The 22,865-nt window shown below is 41.2% G+C and overlaps 1 pseudogene; it reads right to left on the bottom strand.

The window, feature by feature from the left end:
* LOC147708893 (uncharacterized) overlaps positions 1–2,197 on the bottom strand; it is an 81,255-nt pseudogene extending 79,058 nt beyond the window's left edge.
* Between the last annotated feature and the right edge of the window lie 20,668 nt (positions 2,198–22,865).

The raw sequence follows: 22,865 nt of genomic DNA, 5'->3' as shown, positions 1-22,865 counted from the left end.
AAAAAGTGGCAGATGCTCTGTTTCGATTTTCCATCGCATAGACACAGACATATCCCAGGTTGTTTACTGTGGGGAAAGCCACTAAATGGTGAACTATTCCCAGCCTCAAGCGAGCTAGAACAAAGCGATGGGAATTAATACTGACAAATGTGAGATAGGAGGAGAGACCTGTGCTAAGATTGTTTTCCATGTATAATTTAAACGTACTTTGCATTGCATATTCCTTCATTCTGGTCCCTTTTACATGGTCCAGGTAAGTGGATTTGAGGTCACGTTTTGTTAAAACTGATTCTGTTAATATGTCTTTAAAAATGTCCTGTCCAAAGAGGGTCTTATACCAAAATTGAATGTGTTTTAGCCAGGGGATTTTCAAGTGACGATCAAGTTTAATACAATCCATAATTACTTCTTGGGTAAACCTGGTTTCTTCTTTAGCCCATATGGATCGCCATAGGGACAGGGGACACAATGCAATCAAATCTGTAGCGTAATTAAGGCCTAACTCTCTGTGAGTAATCTCAGTTGAAGCAGAAACGGGGAGGCATAATAATCGTTTTAGGTACTTGTTTTCCTCCTGCTGGATGGACAGGGCAATCTGAGGATTATATCCCCATATCCCAGCTCCATACAGGGCAGAGGACATACACCTTGAATTATAGATGGAGATCATCTCTCGGATTCTACGGCCCCCCAGTTTTGAGGCAAATCTGAAGATGCAATTTACATTTCTAATCATTTTCAGGTCAACACAAGATTGTTCGTTTACCCATCTCCCATTTCCTGAAAAGGTAATACCTAAATAACAGAAATTTTGGACAGCCTCAAGTTTATCCCCATCTAAAAAGAATGTCTTGTTTTTCTTCATTTTCTTTCCACAGGTCATAGTCATTGTCTTACCCTTGTTGATTTTAAGCTTTCTGCCCTGAATAAAAATATGGAACTTCTCGATTAACTTTTGCAGCCCGTTCGCGGTCCTGGAAATCAGGACCGCGTCGTCCGCATATAAAAGGACGGGTATTTGCTTTCCATTAATAATAGGGGCATCAGCATGGGATTCTCGTAAAAATTGGTCAACCTGATTAATAAAAAGGGTGAATAAAAGAGGGGCTAGCACGCACCCTTGTCGGATCCCTCTGCCAATTTTAAAAAAGGGAGTACATTCACCGTCTGTTCCGAATCTAACCTTGCTTGAGAGACTACTGTACATTCTAGCCAAGAGGTGGATGATTTCGGGTGGTGCGCCCATGGCAAGTAGTGTTGGCCAGAGCAGTGCGTGTTCCACCAAGTCAAATGCAGAACTTAAATCAGCGAAGCACATAAACAAATTCCCTTCCTTGGCTTTCGTGTACTTGCCGATAATAAGTTCCAGGTTCACGCACTGCTCCATAGTTCCTAGACCCCTTCTGAACCCGTACTGGATAGGTGAAAGGATGTTATTGTCTTCTACCCAGGACTCTAGTCTCACCAAGAGTACGCGACTCAGAATCTTTAACGACGAATCCAAGAGTGAAATTGGGCGGTAATTTCGTGCTTCTGCCCTGGAGCCCTTTTTAAAAAGTGGCACTATAATTGATTGTCCCCATGAAATCGGTAACTTATCTTCAATTGCAGCATTAAAGTAACGGGTCAAGATGGGGGCCCATAGGGTAATCCCAAATTTGTAAAAGTCCACAGGGACCCCGTCCGGTCCCGGGGCTTTCCCCCCCTTACTCTTCTCGATTGCCTCAATCACCTCGCTTAATGTCACGGAAAACAATATTTTCTCCCATTTAAAACAGGTTGATGTGTCAGTTAAAACATTAGAAATAAAATCAGAAGTAAAACCAGAGGTAAAATCAGAGTTAAAAATTCCTGTGAAGTGTGCTATCCAAACCCGGCAACTGACATGCGAAGTTAGTTCAGGAATGTTATCGTTCTTCAGGAACGGACTATTTACAGTGTCCCAAAAAAGTTTGTGATCTTTGGTATCAGCAGCCAAATCTAATTTTGCCCATGCCTCGTCCTGCAATTCCTTCTTCCTGGTGGAGAGTGCAGTTTTGTAGTTGTGACGCTCTTCCCTGATCTTGCTAGCGTCTCTAGGTGTAGCATCAAGTGAAGTTTTCAGCCTTTTTAGTGACTGGGCACAATGGTCATCAAACCACACCGCCTTGACCTTCCTTAATTTCCGAGCTGTGTGTGTCAAGGATTTCTCAATCATTTTGGTTATGTTTAGGAAGTTGGATAACAAGGTTCGTGGGCATGGATTAGAGGACAAACAGTACTCAACCTCTCTGCAACAATTTGTAATCACGTTGGCTACAAATTGAGTGGGGTCAACTTTTATCCATTTCACCCTCATCCCATTAGGTCTTTCTGCCGCAATATAATTCTCATAAAGACAAAGACTAAAAAAGGACAAAAGACTGTGGCTTAACGATGGGTCTTCCACGCGCATTTCGGTGCACACTGTGCCTTCATCAGGAGAGCCACAACCAGTTTCTTTTCCATATTTAGACTAGGTAACTGCAAAAAGATAAAGGGCTACCAAGACGCGATTTCAAATCGTATTTAAAATAATGATAAGTGAGTCTTGAGCCGTGCAGAATTTCTCGGAGTCCACCAACAGTATTACACACATTAGTAACGAAATGCACACCATTATTTATCTAAATTCTTTTAGTTTCTAATGTTATTTCAACTTTTTTGCTTGCAGTCCAGATATAGTGGTTTTACCCATTTAACCACTCGAATGAATAATCAACACAGGTGGAGCGCCTTGCTGCTCCTATCGAATGCACAGCCTCAGTCCTTAAAGAAAGGGTAACTCAGTTTTTCTGTTAATTCACTTCTTTTATTGTCCAGTTACATCCCAGTTTTTATGCATGTCCTGTTTTATAATCGCTCATATTTAACGTGTTCCCTCTAATTACTTAACACTGCATCAATACCTAAACCACAACAAATTTTTACAACACACAAAACATTTCCCCTTCCGATATCACTATGAATTTCTACACATCTTTCCCTCCAGTGGCTTCCCTTTACAACCAACAGCTTTCTCCCTACTTACTTCAAACATCTTCCCATCGCACTTCCCGCCTTCATTACAGCGATGTGCAAAACAATATGTAAAACCTCCCACTTATTGCCTCCAGCCTCTTTCACAGTGTCCGCCAGCTCTCCACCCCTTCCAACTGCCACATACAACAATCTGAGGCATTGAATACTTCAAAAAAGTTCCTCTGGACGCGGGCTTATTTGTCAATAAAGTTATCAATGAAAATGATGTCTCTGTGATGCGTAATGCAGTGAAGGAAGATTCTCTAATTCAAAAGATGTTTCAAAAAGAAGGAGTCTGTGATCGTGGATCCTTACTGTTGATGGTACTGAAGTTAACCTACCCGGTTCAGGTACAGGGTAGTCAAATAGCACGACGTCCAGCGTTCAGATGAACAAATAAGCACGCGTCAAGAGGAACTTTTTTGAGGTATTCCATGCCTCAGAATGTCGTATCTGACATACTGCTGGTGGACGAGAAATTCTGCTCGGCTCAAGGCTCACATATCATTATTTTAAATAGTATTTGAAAAAGTGTCTTGGTAGCCCTTCATCCTTTTGCGGTTACCTAGTTTAAATCGGGAAAAGAAACTGGTTGTGCCTCCCCTTGATGAAGTGAAAGGGTAAAGGTGCCTTCAAGGGATTATATTTACAATATTTGGTATCTATTTATAAATATAATTAAAGACGCAAATACATGTTGGTCTATAAATGAATTAAACAGTTCTGGTTATTGATTACATTTAAAACAGTCACACAATGTGATCAAAACATGAAAAGCAAAGAGAACGGGTGTATGTAGAAAATTTATTTTATATGTGATATAAATCAGAAAAGGGTACTGAAAAAGTATATCAACAACAATGTTACAAGAAGTACATATTACAGAAATAAAACCACTTCATTGTAGCAATTGTGTGCGCTCCTCTTCTTTGTTGCAATTGATACAGTAAACTGAAAAAGAAAAAGCGTAGGTCGACGTTTCGGTCTCTATAAATTGATTGCCGAGACCTTCTTCAGGACAAGAACGAAGATATACGGGAAGACCCCTTTAAGGTGTGTCGCAGTTTGTCAATCGTGTATCCAATTGTAGAGAAAGTTATCCAGTTGGTCCTTAGGATCAAAGCAGTATTGGTAATCTGTATTGATGCTGACTGTCTTCGAATCTAATCTCATAAATCGAGATTCTTAATTTCAATGGAGCAGTTCACAATAGTAGGCACCTAAATTCGAGAACGCAATGTCGTCACGTGTGCCTTCTGATAAGTCAACGATCTTTGAACCTCCCTGTGTGAAGTATCGGTAATCGTGACCTCTCCCAGCTCGAAAGTGGCACTGATCGTTGACTTATCAGAAGGCACACATGACGACATCGCGTTCACAAATTTAGGTGCCTACTATTGTGAACAGCAAAGATTTATGTGACGAGCTGCTCCATTGAAATTAAGAATCTCGATTTATGAGATTAGATTCGAAGACAGTCAGCATCAATACAGATTACCAATACTGCTTTGATCCTAAGAGCCAACTGGATAACTTTCTCTACAATTGGATACACGATTGACAAACTGCGACACACCTTAAAGGGGTCTTCCCGTATATCATCGTTCTTGTCCTGAAGAAGGTCTCGGAAATCAATTTATAGAGACCGACACGTCGACCTACGCTTTTTCTTTTTCAGTTTACTGTATCAATTGCAACAAAGAAGAAGAGCGCACACAATTGCAACAATGAAGTGGTTTTATTTCTGTAATATGTACTTCTTGTAACATTGTTGTTGATATACTTTTTCAGTACCCTTTTCTGATTTATATCACGTATAAAATACATTTTCAACATACACCCGTTCTCTTTGTTTTTCATGTTTTGATCACATTGTGTGACTGTTTTAAATTTAATCAATAACCAGAACTGTTTAATTCATGTATAGACCAACATTTATTTGGGTCTTTAATTATATTTATAAATAGATACCAAATACCCGTAAATATAATCCATTGAAGGTACCTTTACCCTTTCACTTTCTTTGCCCGAGCCCTCAAGGGTATATTCGGTTGCTCACTTCTTGTTTATCCCCTTGATGAAGGCGCAGTGTGCGCCGAAACGCGCGTAGAAGACCCATTGTTAAGCTACCGTCTTTTGTCCTTGTTTTTATGAGAATTATAAACTATTTTGTTCATGGTGATTATTGATATATTTTATGGAGTTTGTCAATCTGCACTTTACAGGTTATTGCTTTCACATATTGTGTCTATTATGTTTTATGTTTATTTTTTGTTGTATACACGTTCAACAATGTTTTTAAGAAAATAGGAATAAAAATATGACATTTTAATATATCTAGGTAGTGACACTGAGTTTACTATATTATGTTCATTTCTTGATATGATTCGTTGATTGCTGTTTGACCTTTTGATTGCCTGGGGATTTTAACCTCGAAAGTAAGCAGGAGGATGAGACAGGTTTGATCTGGCAGTTCATTGAGAGTGAGGAGTTGAGGATGATGCTGATGTTGCTTGCATGGTCAGTGGTTGTGGGTGGGTGGTCCCGAGCACTACGGGCCACCAGGAGCCATCCCAGGCAGAGGGGGTGGTGCCCAGGATGAGGATTTTGGTTTCGTCAGAGTTAAGATTGAGGCAGCTGTCCTTCATCCAGGCTGCGACTGCCTTGATCCCGGTGTGAAAGTTACTCTAAGCGGCTGTAGGTTTGTCAGTGAGGGAGAAAATCAGCTGGGTGTCATTGGCATAGGAGACAATGTTGACTCCGTGGTTTCTGACGATGGCATCAAGCGGGGCCATGTAGATGTTGAAGAGGGCAGAGCTCAGAGAGGAGCCCTGAGGAATGCCACAGCTGATCTTTATAGGTTCCGGGAAGAACGGTACGAGCTTGACTTTATGGGTTCGACCAGTGAGGAAGGAGGGGATCCACTCTAGGGCTATGCCATGGATGCTGGTGTCGTGGAGTCTTTGGAGAGGGTGGGGTGAGAGACAGTGTCGAAGATGGCACTGAGGTCCAGGAGGATGAGGGTTGCGGTTTCTCCTCCATTGAGGATCTAAATGAATATCCTGGCCAAAGCCATGGGTACCATTGCTAATGGTGTGACGCTTATATAAATTCATAAATGTACCCACCTACACCCATTAACAGCAGATGAGGCAGCACAATCTACAGTTATAGCAAAAGCCAAAACTGCTGGAATTGAAGTCAGACAAGTGACAGTGAGATACTCGCTCACAGGATCGGCTTCCAATAATCATATGGAGAACCAGGGTGAGAAAAATGCAATGAGAAAGCTGTTTTGATTCTCACGGCTTGCACTGATCAACATGAAAAGTGACAATATCAGTGAAGAGACTGCTAGCAGAATGAAAGATCCAAATGGAGGCCCAATTAGATAGGATAATTTCACAATATGCCAGGGTGCCACATTGATAGACTCTGAGACAATCAGAGGCCAGTCACACAGGGATGACAACAAAAACTGGGATTTAGACTTGAACGGGCATCAGCAAAAAATCTTAGATAAGAACATTGAAAAAACTTGAATTTAATTAGGAAGGGTTTCTAGTCTTACACCTGTGGTTTCAAAAGTTCCTACAATTCCATAATAACAAGTGCAGCAGGATATTCACGAGCCTCTGAAGAAAAAACAAAACTTTAACAACCCATTCATTCTCATTACACCCACACAAATTAACTGATCATGGTAAAATAAGTGTTTCTGTAAATTCTTTTCTAGTGTCCTACCCAGGTACACACCCTCGCTCTATGATAAAGATGCATGTGATCTCAGAACTGAGGGGCAGTTCCCAAAATGTACCCAAGTAAGACAGTCAGCGTGGGAAACACGAACAAAAGACTGGTGCAAGCAGTGGTGCAATAGGGGAGACTTGTAATCCCTGTGAGGTCTTATTCAGTGGTGCAAAGTAGCAGTGATTGATAACCTATGGTAGATGTCTAGGAGTTAGAGAACTCACAAAGAAAAAGAAGCAATATCACAAGAGGTCATGAGGTTGGATCATGCAGGGATATAAGAGTGGCCAAAAATGATCAGTTAGTTTTGCCCCAGAAAGCATTCAAACAAGCTCCACTCAAGCTAGTTCTACTATTGAACTCTTAAAAACTGATGGACAACCTTGAAGCTGCTAATCTGACTCCACCTGATGTCTTAATATGAGGAAATCTATACACGAGAAACAAGATACAAGGAGAACAGATGGACAGTTCTGTTTATGTTGACACCCTGCTCAATCAGAATTTAGATGAGGCACCTAATGATTTAAATATAATTGGTTGTTTGCCTAGTTTGACTAGACCCGTAAAGAAAGATAATGCTACTACAGAGGCAACTGACAATATTGGGCTCAAAATTCTAAAGTGCTGGCACTGCTGGGGTTAATTCTGCAAACAATCAAGCAGAACCAAATAAATTTCTCTGATGAAGTGTGAAATCAGATTGATACTAAAGGGCAACTGAGGCGATAGATTAATGGGTAGCTGGCACAGAAGAAATACATTGCAGTTTCATTTTCAACCTGCTGAGTTGTCAAGGGAGGTGCAACAGATTTGATATTAGGGCCCAAGTGGGACTCTCACCTTAGAAAAGTGATTGCTAGATTGTCAGTGATTGCCAAGTTAAGGAGGGTCTTGTCTAGCTCATAGTACTGAAGCAAGCCAAAATGAACAATGATCTTTCATTTCAAGTATTTACAGGCATTAGAAACATTAAAGAGACCTTGAGAGATCAAGCAGTAGATAATTCACCAGAAAGAAAATGACATTCATGCAATGAATGCGCAACAATCTCTCCACAAAGTCTTGTAGTAGGACAACTTATGCATGTCTAATTTTACCAAGTTCCCACCGTCTTTCTCTAAGCGTTAATAAAAGAAAAGACAGACAAAATAAAATTGAGGATGAGTTAGTAATACCATCTTCTGAGGAACCTACTTGAGGGTGAGTTAGCAATACCATCTACTGTAAATGTGGTAACAGCAGTATTTTTCGAAAGGTTGGGGGCAGAAAATTGTTTTAATATTTGTGATGGATGGGAGGTTGTTAAAGCTCTTTATTTGGTAGGTAGGGTGCACAACTCTGAGTGCAATGAGAGAGCACCCTTTTCGGTTCCCAACAGGAACAACCACCATGAAGTCTTTTTATTAGGGGTAGTAGGACACTGGATTATGCGTAAGGGAGAGCAGAGGGCAGGGTGGGGCAATAAGGAAACAGAGATTGGACCAATTGATTGTGGAGTTGTAAACAGCTTTATAGGTTGAGCACATTTGAAGGGATGTACGACGTTACGACGCATAGTTTTACCACGCGTACCGTTACAACACGTTTTTTACAACGCAAGTTGTTACCACGACTTGCGTTGTAGGGGTGCGGACTTAGGAATTTTTTAATTTACTATTCCAACACCAGCCTACTTACAGTAGGGAAGGTGTTGGATAGTAAATTAAATTATTCCTTGTCCTGTAGCGCCCTCCAGCGCAAGTTGTGGTAACGACTTGCGTTGTAAAAGACGCGTTGAAAGGGTACTGCGGAGTAAAATCCGCGTCGTAAAAGGTGTTCCCCCATTTGAAGTGTCAGCCATTTCAGAGGGTAACACAATCTGGGTAAAATATAGAAGCCCTAACACCTTGAGAACACTGAAAGGTAGGGGGACTGGGAAAACCATCTAAGGGCAGTGTGCTTCTACTTTAGATAAAATATCTCAGGCAGTGGAATATTCTTCCTCAAGAAACAAGAATTAAGGGATTAAAAATGATAAATAAATGGTTGTATAGCCATATATTTCCACTACTCTTTAGCAATTGCTATTCATTGTGGGGTAGCTGTATATTTAACAAGAATATTGCAACCAGAATATCAGTCATTATAGGTCAGGGCGATGGGTTTTGGTAATAATAGAGATTAATGGGTTTGCCATTCACATTGTTAGTTTCCATGGGTCAGTTATAGCTAATCCTGCTCCTTTTCAGGACCATTTCACGGTTTAGGAATAAGGTAGTGCATATTATAATTGTTGAAGATGTTAATGACAAGGAGAGTTTAAATTTAGATACTGCCTACCCAAGATTTATGGATAAAAAACATAAAAAGGTGGGCATTGTAGGTCTTGAAAGAAAAATTGCATTCAATAGACCCCTAGAATAAACAAAATCAAGATGCAGAGTCATTTGCCTCCTGGCTGCTCCCAAAAGCACCACTTTGCCACTAGATTAGATTTTTTTAAATCAAAGTTTTGGCATTTTCCGGTACATAGGTAGAGCTTCCTATGTTTCATACAGGCTCAGGTAGTAACCAAACCTTTCACCTATATTCCCCTGCCATTACACTACATAATGGTTCTTGGTACCGACATCTTACCTAGTTACGGTACTGCTTAAATGACCTGTGTTTTTCTCAAAAAATTAAACTCATTCATTATGCATGAGGATTCTTGGAATCTCAGCAGGACTGCCACCTCTTGCATAATGACTATGTATAAGGGTCCTTCCTTCTATCATTCTAGTCCGACATTACACAGCAAGGTAGATCCCTTGAGGGTACCACTTTGATATATAAACACCATATTTTACTTCCATGCTGACACACTGACGCAAAATGCTGAGTTTCCTGAATGTAGACACTCCAGTTTGCAGTGGTCTGACATCTCTCGCGGGGTGTCCATCTCGAGACCAAGACGGGCTCCCACAGTTTCTCACTTCAGGTAATGTGGTTGGCTTTATCCTAGAGGATTTCTTGGGTCTACACCTACATACATGCTAGGTACACTTAGGTACATCTAGTTAGGTTTGCATAGTAGGAGTATGCATTATTACTGTCATATATTTTTATACCTGCCTGTATTGATGGTTTTAGCACCATGGTAAGAATCAACCATCGTTTTACTCTGTTGGTGCTTGTAATCATTTATATCTGGTTCTGTCTTAGGGTTGTTTCAACACACCTATTTAACACTAGAATGACGCTGGTTCAATATATGCTTATTGAAAAGGTCCCCACCGTTTATTCTGTGTACATCTCTGAGACAAAGTGAGCATGAGTGACTGAGCGAAAAGTACTGTACTGTTTCCACGATCTCTGACGGGACAGAGTTGTCATGTTCGATAGTTGCCAAGAACTATTCTCTCTTTGGGAAGAGGAGTTTACAGTGGCACTGTGAGCTAGCTGATATAAAGATGAACATACCCGGTGTGGGTGTCTGGAATCAGTATGGACACCAATCCCACAGTCTAAGTTGTCTAAACGCACAGATCCTATATAGGTTTATAGGAATTACACAACATGGCAAAGCCAACGTTGGTTTGGTACTTATTTAAGGGTCAACTCTGAGTAGTTCAGTTGTGCTATTTTCAGAGACCCCTACTCACATTCTCCCTGAAATGTCTGGAGTGGGAAAGGGAACAATCCGCCACAGCTGAGTAGGCATATCCTATGTATTGGCTGTAGGTTTATCAAGCTTGAAGGACAAACAGTTCCCTAGTGTGCATAAACCCTTATCTCAGTTTCCTTGAAACTTTTTCATTCTTCAAATAATGGCTGACGAAGAGGCCGCTGTTTGAGCACAACTTGCGAACGCAGTAGAGGAAAGAGAACAAGAAGGCAAAAGAAACATTTCAGAAAATGTCAGAACTCTCCTTACTTTACAACTAGCAGACTATGGAGTTACAGCTAGGGGTGGGACAGTAACATTTGTGATTGAGGCACACAAAAGTCATATAGAACAGAGGTATTCTATTCATAGGTTAAATTCCCACAAGTAGATGCACACACAAATACATTTCATTCTTACACTGGAGATGAAACACCAGATGAATAGTGTCCGTATGAGGACATTGAAACTCAGCTCGCCTACCAGGAGCACATAAACTGGTTTAAATGCACCCTCAAACATACAAACGAAAAGGTGAGACTCAGTTTGATCAGAAGAGATGAAGCAACTTGGCCGATCGTAGCATCTTACACACCACATCCAAACATTGACACAATGCCAGTAGCAGACTTAGATTCCACTTCATAAAGAAATATTACAACATTACAGAAACCTGACACAGTTTGTGATGAGAGCACTCATACTCCAACCAACAAGGGCTACACCTACAGGACAAATTCAGGGATCTACAACTAAAATAAATCCACAAACGCTGCATGCAGTTATGGGTAAAATGCCCACTAAACGTGAGCAAATTCCATTCATGATAGCTCAAAAAATAACACCGTTAGAGGCAGTGTTTTCACACACAAGCCCTCAAGAAAAACACAGGATGCTAACAATCTTCTTGCCAATGGGGATAGCTCCCCTGATAGAAGATTTTACCCCTTGGGGTACAGTTTTCGCTGCCATATATACCACAACTCATGGTATCCCTTCAATACCAGTAATACCAGAGTAGGGAGCAAAACCTGCTCAGAACTTAGAGATGAAATTGTTTGGAACTGTATCAACTATTATATTAGCAAACATATAAGGGGAGGCAGCAGCAGTGGCAATATGCCCACGCCTGAGGGATTTCACTCCTTTACAACAGGAGTGTGAATTACCTAAAATTATCGAAGCTACCTATGGTGAATTAGGTCGGAATAGTTTGGGAGCTAGAGCAACAAAACCTCAACTGATGGGTGGTCCTGATAAAGATAAACCCAAGCAGGCACCGATTCCTCTAAAAAAAGATGGGATAATAATAATAACAAACAAAAGAATAGAGAAAAAAGGTCACAATCCAGGGGTGGATCTCCTCAACAGTAGGCCTCCAAAAGGAGGTACAACCTTAGGAATAGAGATAACATTAAAAAACCTGCGAGATATCAGGAAACTGATACACGTTCCTCTCGATCCTTTCAGGGATCATCTAAAAACGTAGAGAAGGAAGGACGGTCAGGACACAGACAGGACACGTGTGCAAAGTCCAAAGACACGCAACGCGCTTCAGACTACACTTCCACAAAAGAAGAGAAACAAAAATCAAAACCTCAATTTATAAAGAAGAAAGTAGCAGATCTTAAAGTTAGACATGCCCAGAATTCTGAGGACTCAACTTCCGAATGGGGAATGGCCTCTGACAATGCTAGACAGCACAGCTAAAGTAACAATAGCTTGCCAGAACCATATGGAATTTCTGGTGACAGCGGAGTTGAATGAATATATCAGGATTGAGACACCTGATACAAGGGTAAGTGTCCCGCATTAGTTACATGAAATAACATTTCAAATAGACAAACCCAGAAAAATTAAAGGTCTCTTTTGGGAGTATCTGACTTATGGATATGACATCCCTTTGGCTGAAAAAGATTGTCCGCCTGAAATTGTTATGGTGTTCCCAAAGGGAGAGACAATAATTTTACTTGCTTTTTCTAACCTTGTTCCAGTATACTTAAAAAATTCATATGTACAGGAGTGGGCGGTAGCACTTGCTCTCGTATTATATTGCAACCAAGTTGGGTGGGATGCTGAGTCACCTCCCCATGAAATCCCAGTAAAAACTACTCCAACTCCACAGAGACAATACCATTTTAAACAAGAAGTGAAAAAACAAGTAGATCAACTTGAATACCATGATGTAATTGAAACTTGCACCTCTTCAATGAATAATCCTTTGTTTCCTGTAATGAAACCCGATAATTCATAACGTCTAGTTTTAGACTTCTGACATCTGAACACATGCACTAAAACATTTTCAGTACAGAATGCACATAGTGCCGCATTAATGAATATCATTGTGAGGAAAAAATACAAAACAACATTAGATATCTCAAATGGATTTTACTGCCAAAATATAGTGCCTGAAAGCAGATATTTCACAGCATTCTCCGTGCTTGGTTCTCAGCGTCAAATCTGTCAACTCCCCCAAGGGTATAAGAATAGTCTGGGTTGTTGTCAGCCAGGGTAACATAATTACTTCAGAAATTGGATGAAGAGGCATTGTCCTATGTAGTGACATTTATCTCACAGATGATGATTTAATCACTTGACCCAGGTGAGCAACATAATTATGGAGTTTGCCTCTGAGGGATACAAATTCAATTTCAAAAATCGAAAATAGCCCACCTCAATGTCCTATTTTTGGGATATAAGGTTTCAAGTGAAGGGAAAAGCCTGGCAGCTAACTTTTTAGAAAAGTGTGCACTGCTCTAACCTCCTAAATCACTGAAAAACTTACAATCCACATTGGGATTCTTGAATTTTGGCAGAACTTACATTTTAGATTCGCAGAAAAAGTTAGTTAGTTGTAAATAGTGTAAATGTTTGTAACTAGTGTTTTTTCTCACCCATAAAAATGTTTTTCAAAATGATCAAAAATTGATAAAAAGGGTTTAAATAAAATAACCCATACAAACAAAAGGTTTTTCCCTTGTTTGTATTCTCATAAATTGTGAGGTAAAATTATCCTGAGGGCCAGCATTGTTTCTGTGTTTCAGTATTATAAGGTCCAGCTGACCCTTTGTCCCAGGACCAAACTCCGTTTTTTTACAAAAAGCAGTGATAGAAAGAGCACTGGCTCAGGGGAAACAAATAATTGTCGTAACTCCGGTAGCGGCCCTCTAGGCTGTCACAAAGTCAAGCATTCAAAATTCTAAAGCTTTACCTCCAAGATGGATATACTGGGCTAGTTCTCTCACTGCAACAGATGTAGATTACAAATGTGACAATATAAATAAAACACAAGCATTTTTGCAAAACAACCAAGCATATCCTCTCTCGAAATAATGCCTCTAGATCTGCTTCAATATATTATTTACACTAACGGATCTGCTCAGTCGGCCATAGGAAGTAAATAACAATACAGCGCATGTGCAATTGTGAAGGGTCGTATGCAGGAAGGTAAGTTCCAACCTAGCAGTACGAAGACACAGTCTCTAGGAGACTGCACAGCACAGCTGGCAGAATTAAAAGCCCTGTTACTGTCACTAATAAATACGGATCGAGAATTCCTCACACTGATTATATGCGATTCTTTTTACTGTGTCCAGTCATACAATGAATATCTTCACTACTGGGGTCACAATGGGTTTAAAGACTCAAAAGGTTGCACAATTAAGCATACATTACTTTGGGAACAGGTGGCTGAGTTGAAAAACTAACTACCAAGAGATCACATGATGCACACTCTAAGTCATCAACCTGATGGCGTTCACCTTGAAGGGAATTCATTGGCTGATGAAGCCGCAAAAGGGGAGGTACGAACTGCTGATATAGCTGCAATCACTCGTTCTAGCACAAGAATAGACAAAGACATAATAGTAGCAGTCATTGCTTCACGCAAAAACATGTCAGCAGTACCAAAGACATTTCCACTCAAGTACTCCTACAAGTTAGATGCAAATAACATTCCATATGCTCAAATTCCAGGAGTGGGAGCTAGAATAATACCAAACATGGATCGTAGATTCGGTTTAATTCTAGCTGCACACAAGGGTCTAGGTTCTGCACATGCAGGAATCATCAGAACAGTTTCCTTGTTATTTTGGTGGCAGTTGATTCAACGCTATTGGTGGCAAGCACTAACTAAACAAAGAATTCAGTCTTTAAATGCGATATGCATCAGCAGATGAAGGGTTCCATCATGGCACATCCTCCGCAGACACCATTACTTATATCAGACAGACCAGTCGCTTGTGTCTATTTGGACCACTGCGGCCCCCTAAAATCAGATGGGGCTTACAAGTATATTTTGGTGGCAGTTGATTCATGCTCTAGATTCCTGTGGGTTTGGCCTCAGAGCTCGGCTGACGGTCAAACTGTTATAAAAGATTTGCAAGTCTTTATAGGGACATATACAGTTGGCACATTACATTCTGGCTGCGGCCCCACGTTTAGCTCTTGGGCTTACAAAGAAGCCATGGGAAGTTTGGGTGTTGCACTGCAGTACTCCTCTCTGTACCATCCCGAGGGAAATTCAGTTGTGGAGAGGAAAGACCGAGACTTAAAGCAATCTTTAACAGCAAGAGCATTAGGTTCTGGTAGTAGTTGGGTCAATCACTTATATGGGGTTCAGAGGGCACTCAACAATATACCAAGAAGTTCTCTAGGAGGTGTCACTCCTTACAAAGCCCTATTTGGGACGAGAAAGTGAGTACCTGATCTCGACTATGAAAGCACAGTGGTGGATGAAAAACCATTTGACACCAATAAACGTTTGGCTGTTTTACAGGATCTCAATGAATTCCAGGCACTACAAAGCAATGTGTAAGTAAAACGCACTGCCACTGGGGAAGTCAAATCAGTCATGACAAGACCTACCTGGATCCCAAAAGTCAGGGATCTGGTCAGAGAAAAGATTGTGGACAAGAAAGAATTTGCACCATCATACAGAAAGCATGCATCTGTCCTGCCTGTCAAAGAAACAAGAACAGTACTTCTTCTGCCTCTTGACGGCAAAAATGAGATTTGTCTCCATCGATCTGATCAAACCACACTATGTGGCTGATACTGAATAGTAGGCCTCGTGGGCTCCTGGGTAGCCGACATTCTCCTCTTGCTACCATACAGGAAGTTCAGACAGAAAGACTCATAACATTTGAAGAGTCAACAATACAAAATAATGGACTTTCCAACAATAAAATGGAACTCGTTCTTGTTGCATTGAACATCAAACACAAATGAAAGACAAATATCAATTCCGCCTACCACGATATCTCCATAAATATGCTTCCACAAGATACGTCTGCCAGTTCAACAAAACCTGCTGAGCTACCAAAAATAGATCGAACTGCATCTGGCTACTTCATCGATTTTGATGCCTTTGCTCTTGATCCCAGTGAACCTGAAACAACCCCAGCTCCAGTTTCCCGTAAACAACAACTTCATGACTTCTACATTTTTATGAAAAAGACTTACCTAGTCTCACCATGGCTACAGCTCTGGATAACAACTGGAATACTGTTTTTTCTATTCTGGATTGGCCTACTGCCTGTCTTTTGCTTACTCATGAATGGAAACTATCTCCCAGAACACTCTGCAGTAACAAATGCGAACTTTGTCCTGAAACCTCACACGCCATCTCATCATGAACAAAGAGACCTGTCCTTCGTGAACGTTACAGCTGTTCCAATTCCTGATGGTATAGTTTTGGACAGAGTTTCATATGATGTATTTGGTCCCACTGAAATTTTGAAAATACCTCATGTATTTTAAATTGCTTTAAATTATATCATTACCTCCAGTACATTTCCTGACGATTGGGATTTTGAAACTGTAATGATATGTTGTCTGATTTAGAACAATCCACTGCATTTTCAAGCATTGAAATTTTAGAGGACACAACTGATTACGACATAATGTACTGTTACAAATACTATGGTCATCAGTTTTTACATAAATCTAGTTCCCCACGTAATGTTTTGACATACCACCAATGGGAACATTGCCCAACGCCACCGAAAGGTAGTTCACAAGCGTTTGCCCATAAGTTTTCTTGTTTTTCAGGGTTTAACACTTCTGACTCAACCTCCTTTTACTAAAAGGTTGCACCTACAACTGCACAGAAAAATATGCTAACTAACACCAAACACATTTACTCTGCATCCTTTATTTTCTAACTGTCTGAGCAAGGTTTCGACTTATAGAAGGACACTATAGACATAAAATCAGTCTGGGGTTCAAAGGAATGGCAGGTTCAGGGAACAGGAGCACTATTTCGAGTGTGCCTCATTCCACAGCAGATGATATTTCTGAAGAACACTGTGCAACACACTTCCTGTCTTTGACTAGCCAAGAACAAAGATTTTAACACACCTCGAATTCCCTCACCATCACACTTTGAAGGGTGGAAAAACATTACGACACATGGTGAAGATACAATTGATGACAGCAAACATGCCATTTCATACAATTTGTCTGATCCCAATTGGAAGGGATGGTAATTTTGGCTAACAGACACACATAGGTGTCAGTCAAGATTCACGGGTAACAACCGAAGGGTTTCGTATCCATAGGCCGGACCAACGCTATGTACAACGAAAACATCTCGGGTTGGTGACAACACACAGTGTTGGAAGTTATGCCTCGATTGGCTAAAAACCTTGACACTATCCAAGGTGAAACAACACTTGTCCTTACTAACAAAAGACATGGATTTAAGGGACTTTTGATTGGGTCCCCGAAAGCCACGTCAGAAACATTTCCTATATGCCCATATAATGAAATTTGGAAAATCTCTCAACAGGAAGCTGCGGAGAGACTTCGTGAAAATGATAGGATTAACCTAGAAAAGTACTTATCGGTAATTGATAATGGTATGACTACATTAACATCCAGGATTTATTCACTGGGCAACATTGTATCTTCTGCTATTGATATACTAGAACAGGATTTGCCCATACTACAGCACGGACAGTCTCAATTAAGTTCTATTATGTTGTTAAGCTGGAAGCTACAATCATTGCGTTCTGGTTATGTGCCATGAAAATTTATCAACAGTACGACCTTGTTCTCTGCATACAATTTAAGTATGGTCGCCCATCTTGACCAAAGTGCTTGAAGCTGCTTGTGCCATAGGTTTAGTTGACTCATGGTCAGCCTCAATTCTTGTTCCCATCTTTAAAAAAGGGGATCACCATAGTCCATCATGTTATCGCCCCATTTCCCTCCTGGACTCCCTCATTAAGGTGGTGGGTCGTATTCTCCTGGAACGAATTCAAACCTGGGCAGACGACCACAACATAGTTTCTGATCTACAGTATGGTTTCAGAGAGGGGTTAGGCACAGTGGAACAAGCATTTAACCTGTCGCTTATAATGGGGAAATACGTTGCAGCAAAAGGTGGCCAATTATACATGCCGTATGTCGACTTAACAGCTGCATTCGACTGCGTAAGCCACCTTAAGTTATGGGCGATCCTTTCTGAAATGGATATAGAGCTACCATTGGTCAACTTCCTTCGCGAACTTTATTCGGAGGCGACGGCAAGAGTGAGGTATGGACTTGGGGACAAACTCACGGCATCATGTGGAATAGAGAGGGGGGTTAGGCTGGGATGTGTCCTGGCTCTCTTCCTTTTTACCCTTTATACAAACGGGTTGGAAACAGCTATGTTGGAAGGGGGCCCGGACCTCCCATATAGTGGTTCTAGGCCAATACCGGCCCTCCTTTATGCCAATGATGCCGTGATTTTAGCTAGAACACCTTTAGAGCTTCAACGCAGCGTAGAAAGATACCACAAATTTATGGCTGCCTCGGATCTTAAGATTACCATTAAAAAAACTTTTGTAATGTATTCACGTACGGGACTCAAGAAAACAAGGGATATTTTTTTTGAGAACACAAAGTTGGAAAAAACAAACACATACCCGTATTTGGGAATTTTAATAGATAAGAAGTCTTCGTGGAAACAGGCGATTGAGGCAAGGAAACTATTGTTTTTGAGGGCTACAACTGCCCTGATAGCATTTGCACAAAGATTAGGCAAAAGGTCAGCACCTGAAATGATTAAGATATTTAAACCTAAATGCATAATTGTAGCATGTTATGGGGCAGGTGTTTGGGGACATGTGAATGTGGATGCTCTCCAAAAAATCGAGAACAGTTTTCTGAGATATTTACTTGCTCTCCCACAAAGTTCTTCGACTTTTTGTTGCCATTTAGAATTGGGTATGGCATATATTTCATACATCATTAAACTCCAACCAATTCTTTTATGGCACCGTGTCTGGACGTCCCCAAAAAGTGAATTATCCCGAAACCTTCTCCGTTACTGCCTCTTGCTCGAAAACAGGTACAAGCTTAAATAGCTTGTCTATGTAAAAAGAATTTTTTATGACCTGGGCTTGGAGAAATATTATGTTTCCTTTAACTTTATCGGAAATGTCAAGAAGTTCTCTTAAAAAGACCTGCATGTCACATCTGGAAGAGCTAAGATTAAATACATTAGTCGGAAAAAGCTCAGTGCAACATATTCTAACTATTCAGATTACCTTTTCCATGCAGCCTCATTTAACATACAAGCTGAGCAACTACGAGAAATTCTTACTGACACGTTTTAGGCTCAATATCTTCCATCGATTGGTGACTTTTCCACATGTTAATGACTGGTCTAAGATCCTCTCGGTATGTCCCTGTGATGATGCTTCTCCTCAGTCGTTGATACATACTGTTTTATTTTGTAAATTTTTTACTGAGCCCAGGGAAATTTGGATAATGCCAATTTTAAAAATGCTTGGCCTACGCAGATGCCACCCCACCTTTCTTGCTCTCCAATTTCTAGAAGATGAGCTATAGGCAAAAAATATTGCATGTTTCCTCAAGTTTTGTGGTAGGCATAGAGCAAATCTCGATTAAAGCTATCTCTGGGCCTTGCCACCTAGTGTATTTCTTCCTATTTTACAAATCGATTTATTTAAAATGTTATAGTTTTTTAAACTGCTTGTTAATACTGTTTAATTGTGTACTGTGATGATTTGTATATCTATTGTCTTTTCAGCATTTTTACATGAACTTTTATGGTTTTCTATGAAATTTGGAAACCGAATAAAGAAATTTGATTTGATTTGAACTAAGAAGCAGATAACAATGGAACAAAGAGGAGCAAAATATACAATGCTGCATAAAGAAAAACTGGACCAATTACCTTTCACCATCCATGAAATGGTTAGTTCATGGCCATATAACATTACCTGTCACAACTCTCCAGTTTCAATATTGCCTAGAACAACACCAGGCAGACAGATATGTGTCGATGGCTAAGAAATTCATCAATCTTGGGAATTGCCATACAGATTTCGATGCAGGAATGGAGACACGAAGTGTTTCTAAGTGGTATAAACCTCAAGATCTCTTTAAGTGGATCTCTCATATGCCAGGATATCATGCTTCACGGGACCTGTAAGGATTCAGTTGCAAACTTATAGTGTCATTTGAAAGGGTCCCCGGCTGCCGTGATCAATCGGTGTTTAAGTTGCCCTAGAATGCGAGGTACTTGATGCTGATTGATCAAGGTTGCTGTGGGATGCTTCCGGGCGTCTGTCACTGTAGGCTCCTGCATTACTTGTTCTTTACTTCCAGGTGTCAGCAAAATAGCTGAGAAACATGTTAACCTAAATCTCTCCCAATACCTCGAGTCCAACAAACTATTGGAGCCCTCCCAAACAGGATTCAGGCCAGGCCAGAGCAGCGAGACAGCAATATTAGCGGTAGTCGAAGAGGCAAGGAAGATCATAGACTCAGGGGGATCAGTGGCAGTGATCCTCCTGGATCTTAGTGCCGCATTCGACACCGTTAACCACTCTATCCTTATCCAAAGACTCAAACACCTCGGAGTCACAGGAGTGGCCCTGGCCTGGTTAGAATCCTTCCTCAAAAACCGACTCTTTCAGGTGACAGAGGGCACCTTCACGTCCAGACCCACAGCCATCAACTGCGGGGTACCACAGGGCTCGTCTCTGAGCCCAACCCTTTTTAATGTTTATATGTCCCCCCTTGAGAAGGTCGTCGCCCCATATGGCATCAAACTTCTGACATATGCCGACGACACTCAACTTGTGGTCTCCCTTAACCAGCAAGACCTCTCCATTCCCAACCTGCACACTTGCTTGATCGAAATAACAGAATGGATGAGTAGCTCCCACCTCAAGCTGAATAACGAAAAAGCGGAGATCATGTTTTTAGGCAACAAATCTTTATACACCTCCACCTCCATATGGCCATCAGCCATGGGCCTCCCCCCTGCTTCTAAACCAGAAATTAAGAGCCTGGGCATCTGGTTAGATGAAGAACTTAACTTCTCAGCCCAAGCACGGAAAACTGCTGGAACCTGCCACGGTCTTCTAAGATCGGCAAGAAAAATCCTACCCCTGCTTCCGACTCAATCCCGTAAACTCCTCATCCACGGCCTTGTACTATCTCGTTTGGACTACGGCAATGCCCTATACCTAGGGGCCCCTAAAAAAGTTCTAGCAAAACTTCAAACGGCCTAGAATGCGGCAGCCCGCATTCTTACAGGTACCCATTGTCGCTGTTCCGCCAAACCATCTTTGAAGGCCCTTCACTGGCTCCCCATTCAAGAGAGAATACAATTCAAGGCTCTCTGCACGACCCACAAGATTATGCACGGCAAGGCCCCTCCCATACTCCAAAATCTCATTTCACCCCACACTACCTCTAGAACTCTCCGCTCCTCCAACTGTAACCTAGCCTCAATCCCCAGGATCAGAAAAGCCCGCTCAGGCGGCCGACTGTTCTCCCTCAACGCTGCCAAACTTTGGAACTCACTCCCCCTAACCTCAGAGCCCAACCTAACCTTTTCTCATTTCGTAGAGCACTAAAAACATAGCTGTTCCCATAAAAACATCTCTCACTAGGTTTTTGTCTGTCAGCGCTGGGACGCCTATGGGCAGCCATGCGCTCTACAAATCTGTAAAATAAATAAAATAAATAAATTGTATGCAAGCATTGTTTTTTGACCCACACAGTCAGGGAGGCGCCGTTATGGTCTTTGTTGAATGTTTCCTTTATACAGTTTGACACTCAAAGCTGAATGAAAGCCATGCTTTTACAGAAAACCATGCCCTTAACTTTTGTCTGAAAGACTTTTGAACTATAGGTTGCAGGGTGCTCAGCTGAGATACTGGCACTTGTACGAATGAACTGCCCTTTCCATTTCACGGAAATGGTACAACATATCTTTAACATGTCTGATACAAAGAGTATAGTACACCTATTCAAGACCATAGGTTCTGGACTGATAAGCACCTTTCAGACAGTCTTTGGAATGATTCCAGTCTTTATACAGTCCGTATTCTGAGGCATTTTTAGTGGACTTCCGCTAATCCTGTTACTAATAGCAGGAATCCTGATTGTAATTTTTCTGCTACGCCATGGATGTCCCAGTTACCAAAGAGATGGAAAAAACGATCTTGGAGCGCCAATACCATGATCGCATGGTACTCCATCTGGGCACACCTCGCCTTTAAGAACTAAGCAAGTCTTGGTTCCTATTGTTTCGACCAGTCTGGATTTACTGTGTTTTGCCAGTCTTCCGGTGCCTGTTCTGTGGACAAGAATGGATGTTGAATCTCTGTCTAACACTTCTATTGGTTGCGCCACCAGACGTGGATGATTTACTGGACGTGATAACGGTCCATGTACTGCTGTGTCCTCAGTGTATTCCCATGTTGATGTCTGTGTTCTTAGAGCCACCATGGGATGCTTCAGAATGGAGAACGGCTCCTCTGCAAGCACTCAGGCCTTGGATGTCATACAGGCTTCCCCAGCATCGGCTGTGGGCAAAACAGAAGATCATCTGTGCTCGATTGACCTGATCTATGATGTGTAGCAGGGACCGTCATATGCAATTTCAAGCAACAGTGATCTTGCGTCTTCCACACAGGACACATAAACATTTGGCTCATCGTGTGCTGGCAAAAAAGTGACACTTTTTGCTTCTCAAAGCTGAACAGCATGGCTTTCAGGCACTCATAGTTGTTCAGACCTTATACACAAACATATTTGAATAGACTTCTAATGCTTATGCTAGAATTTTAGCATTTTTTTATGCCTTGTTTAATTTATGGAGCTTTTTAGTTGTCTACGTATTTTTAGAAGTTCATTTAGTCTCTTAGTATGTCGTCCAGTCGGATGAGGAGTGAGTGTTAAGTTTCATACAGGTACCCTGATATAGGCCCAGGTAGTAACCAAACCATTTCCTATATTTCCCATGCCATTACACTACATAATGGTTATTGATACTGACCTTTAAGCTGCTTAAATGACGTGGGGTTCTCTCTGAAAACTAGCCTTATTCATTTTTCCTGAGCTACTAGCTCCTGCATAGTAAGTATGTATAAGGGTCATTACTTTCATCATCCTAGTGCGACATGACACAGCAAGG

Source organism: Lissotriton vulgaris, chromosome 6 (assembly GCF_964263255.1).
Source record: "Lissotriton vulgaris chromosome 6, aLisVul1.2, whole genome shotgun sequence".
Classification (NCBI taxonomy): domain Eukaryota; kingdom Metazoa; phylum Chordata; class Amphibia; order Caudata; family Salamandridae; genus Lissotriton; species Lissotriton vulgaris.
The sequence above is the reverse complement of the archived record's forward strand: the minus strand, read 5'-3'. Positions and strand labels throughout refer to the sequence as shown.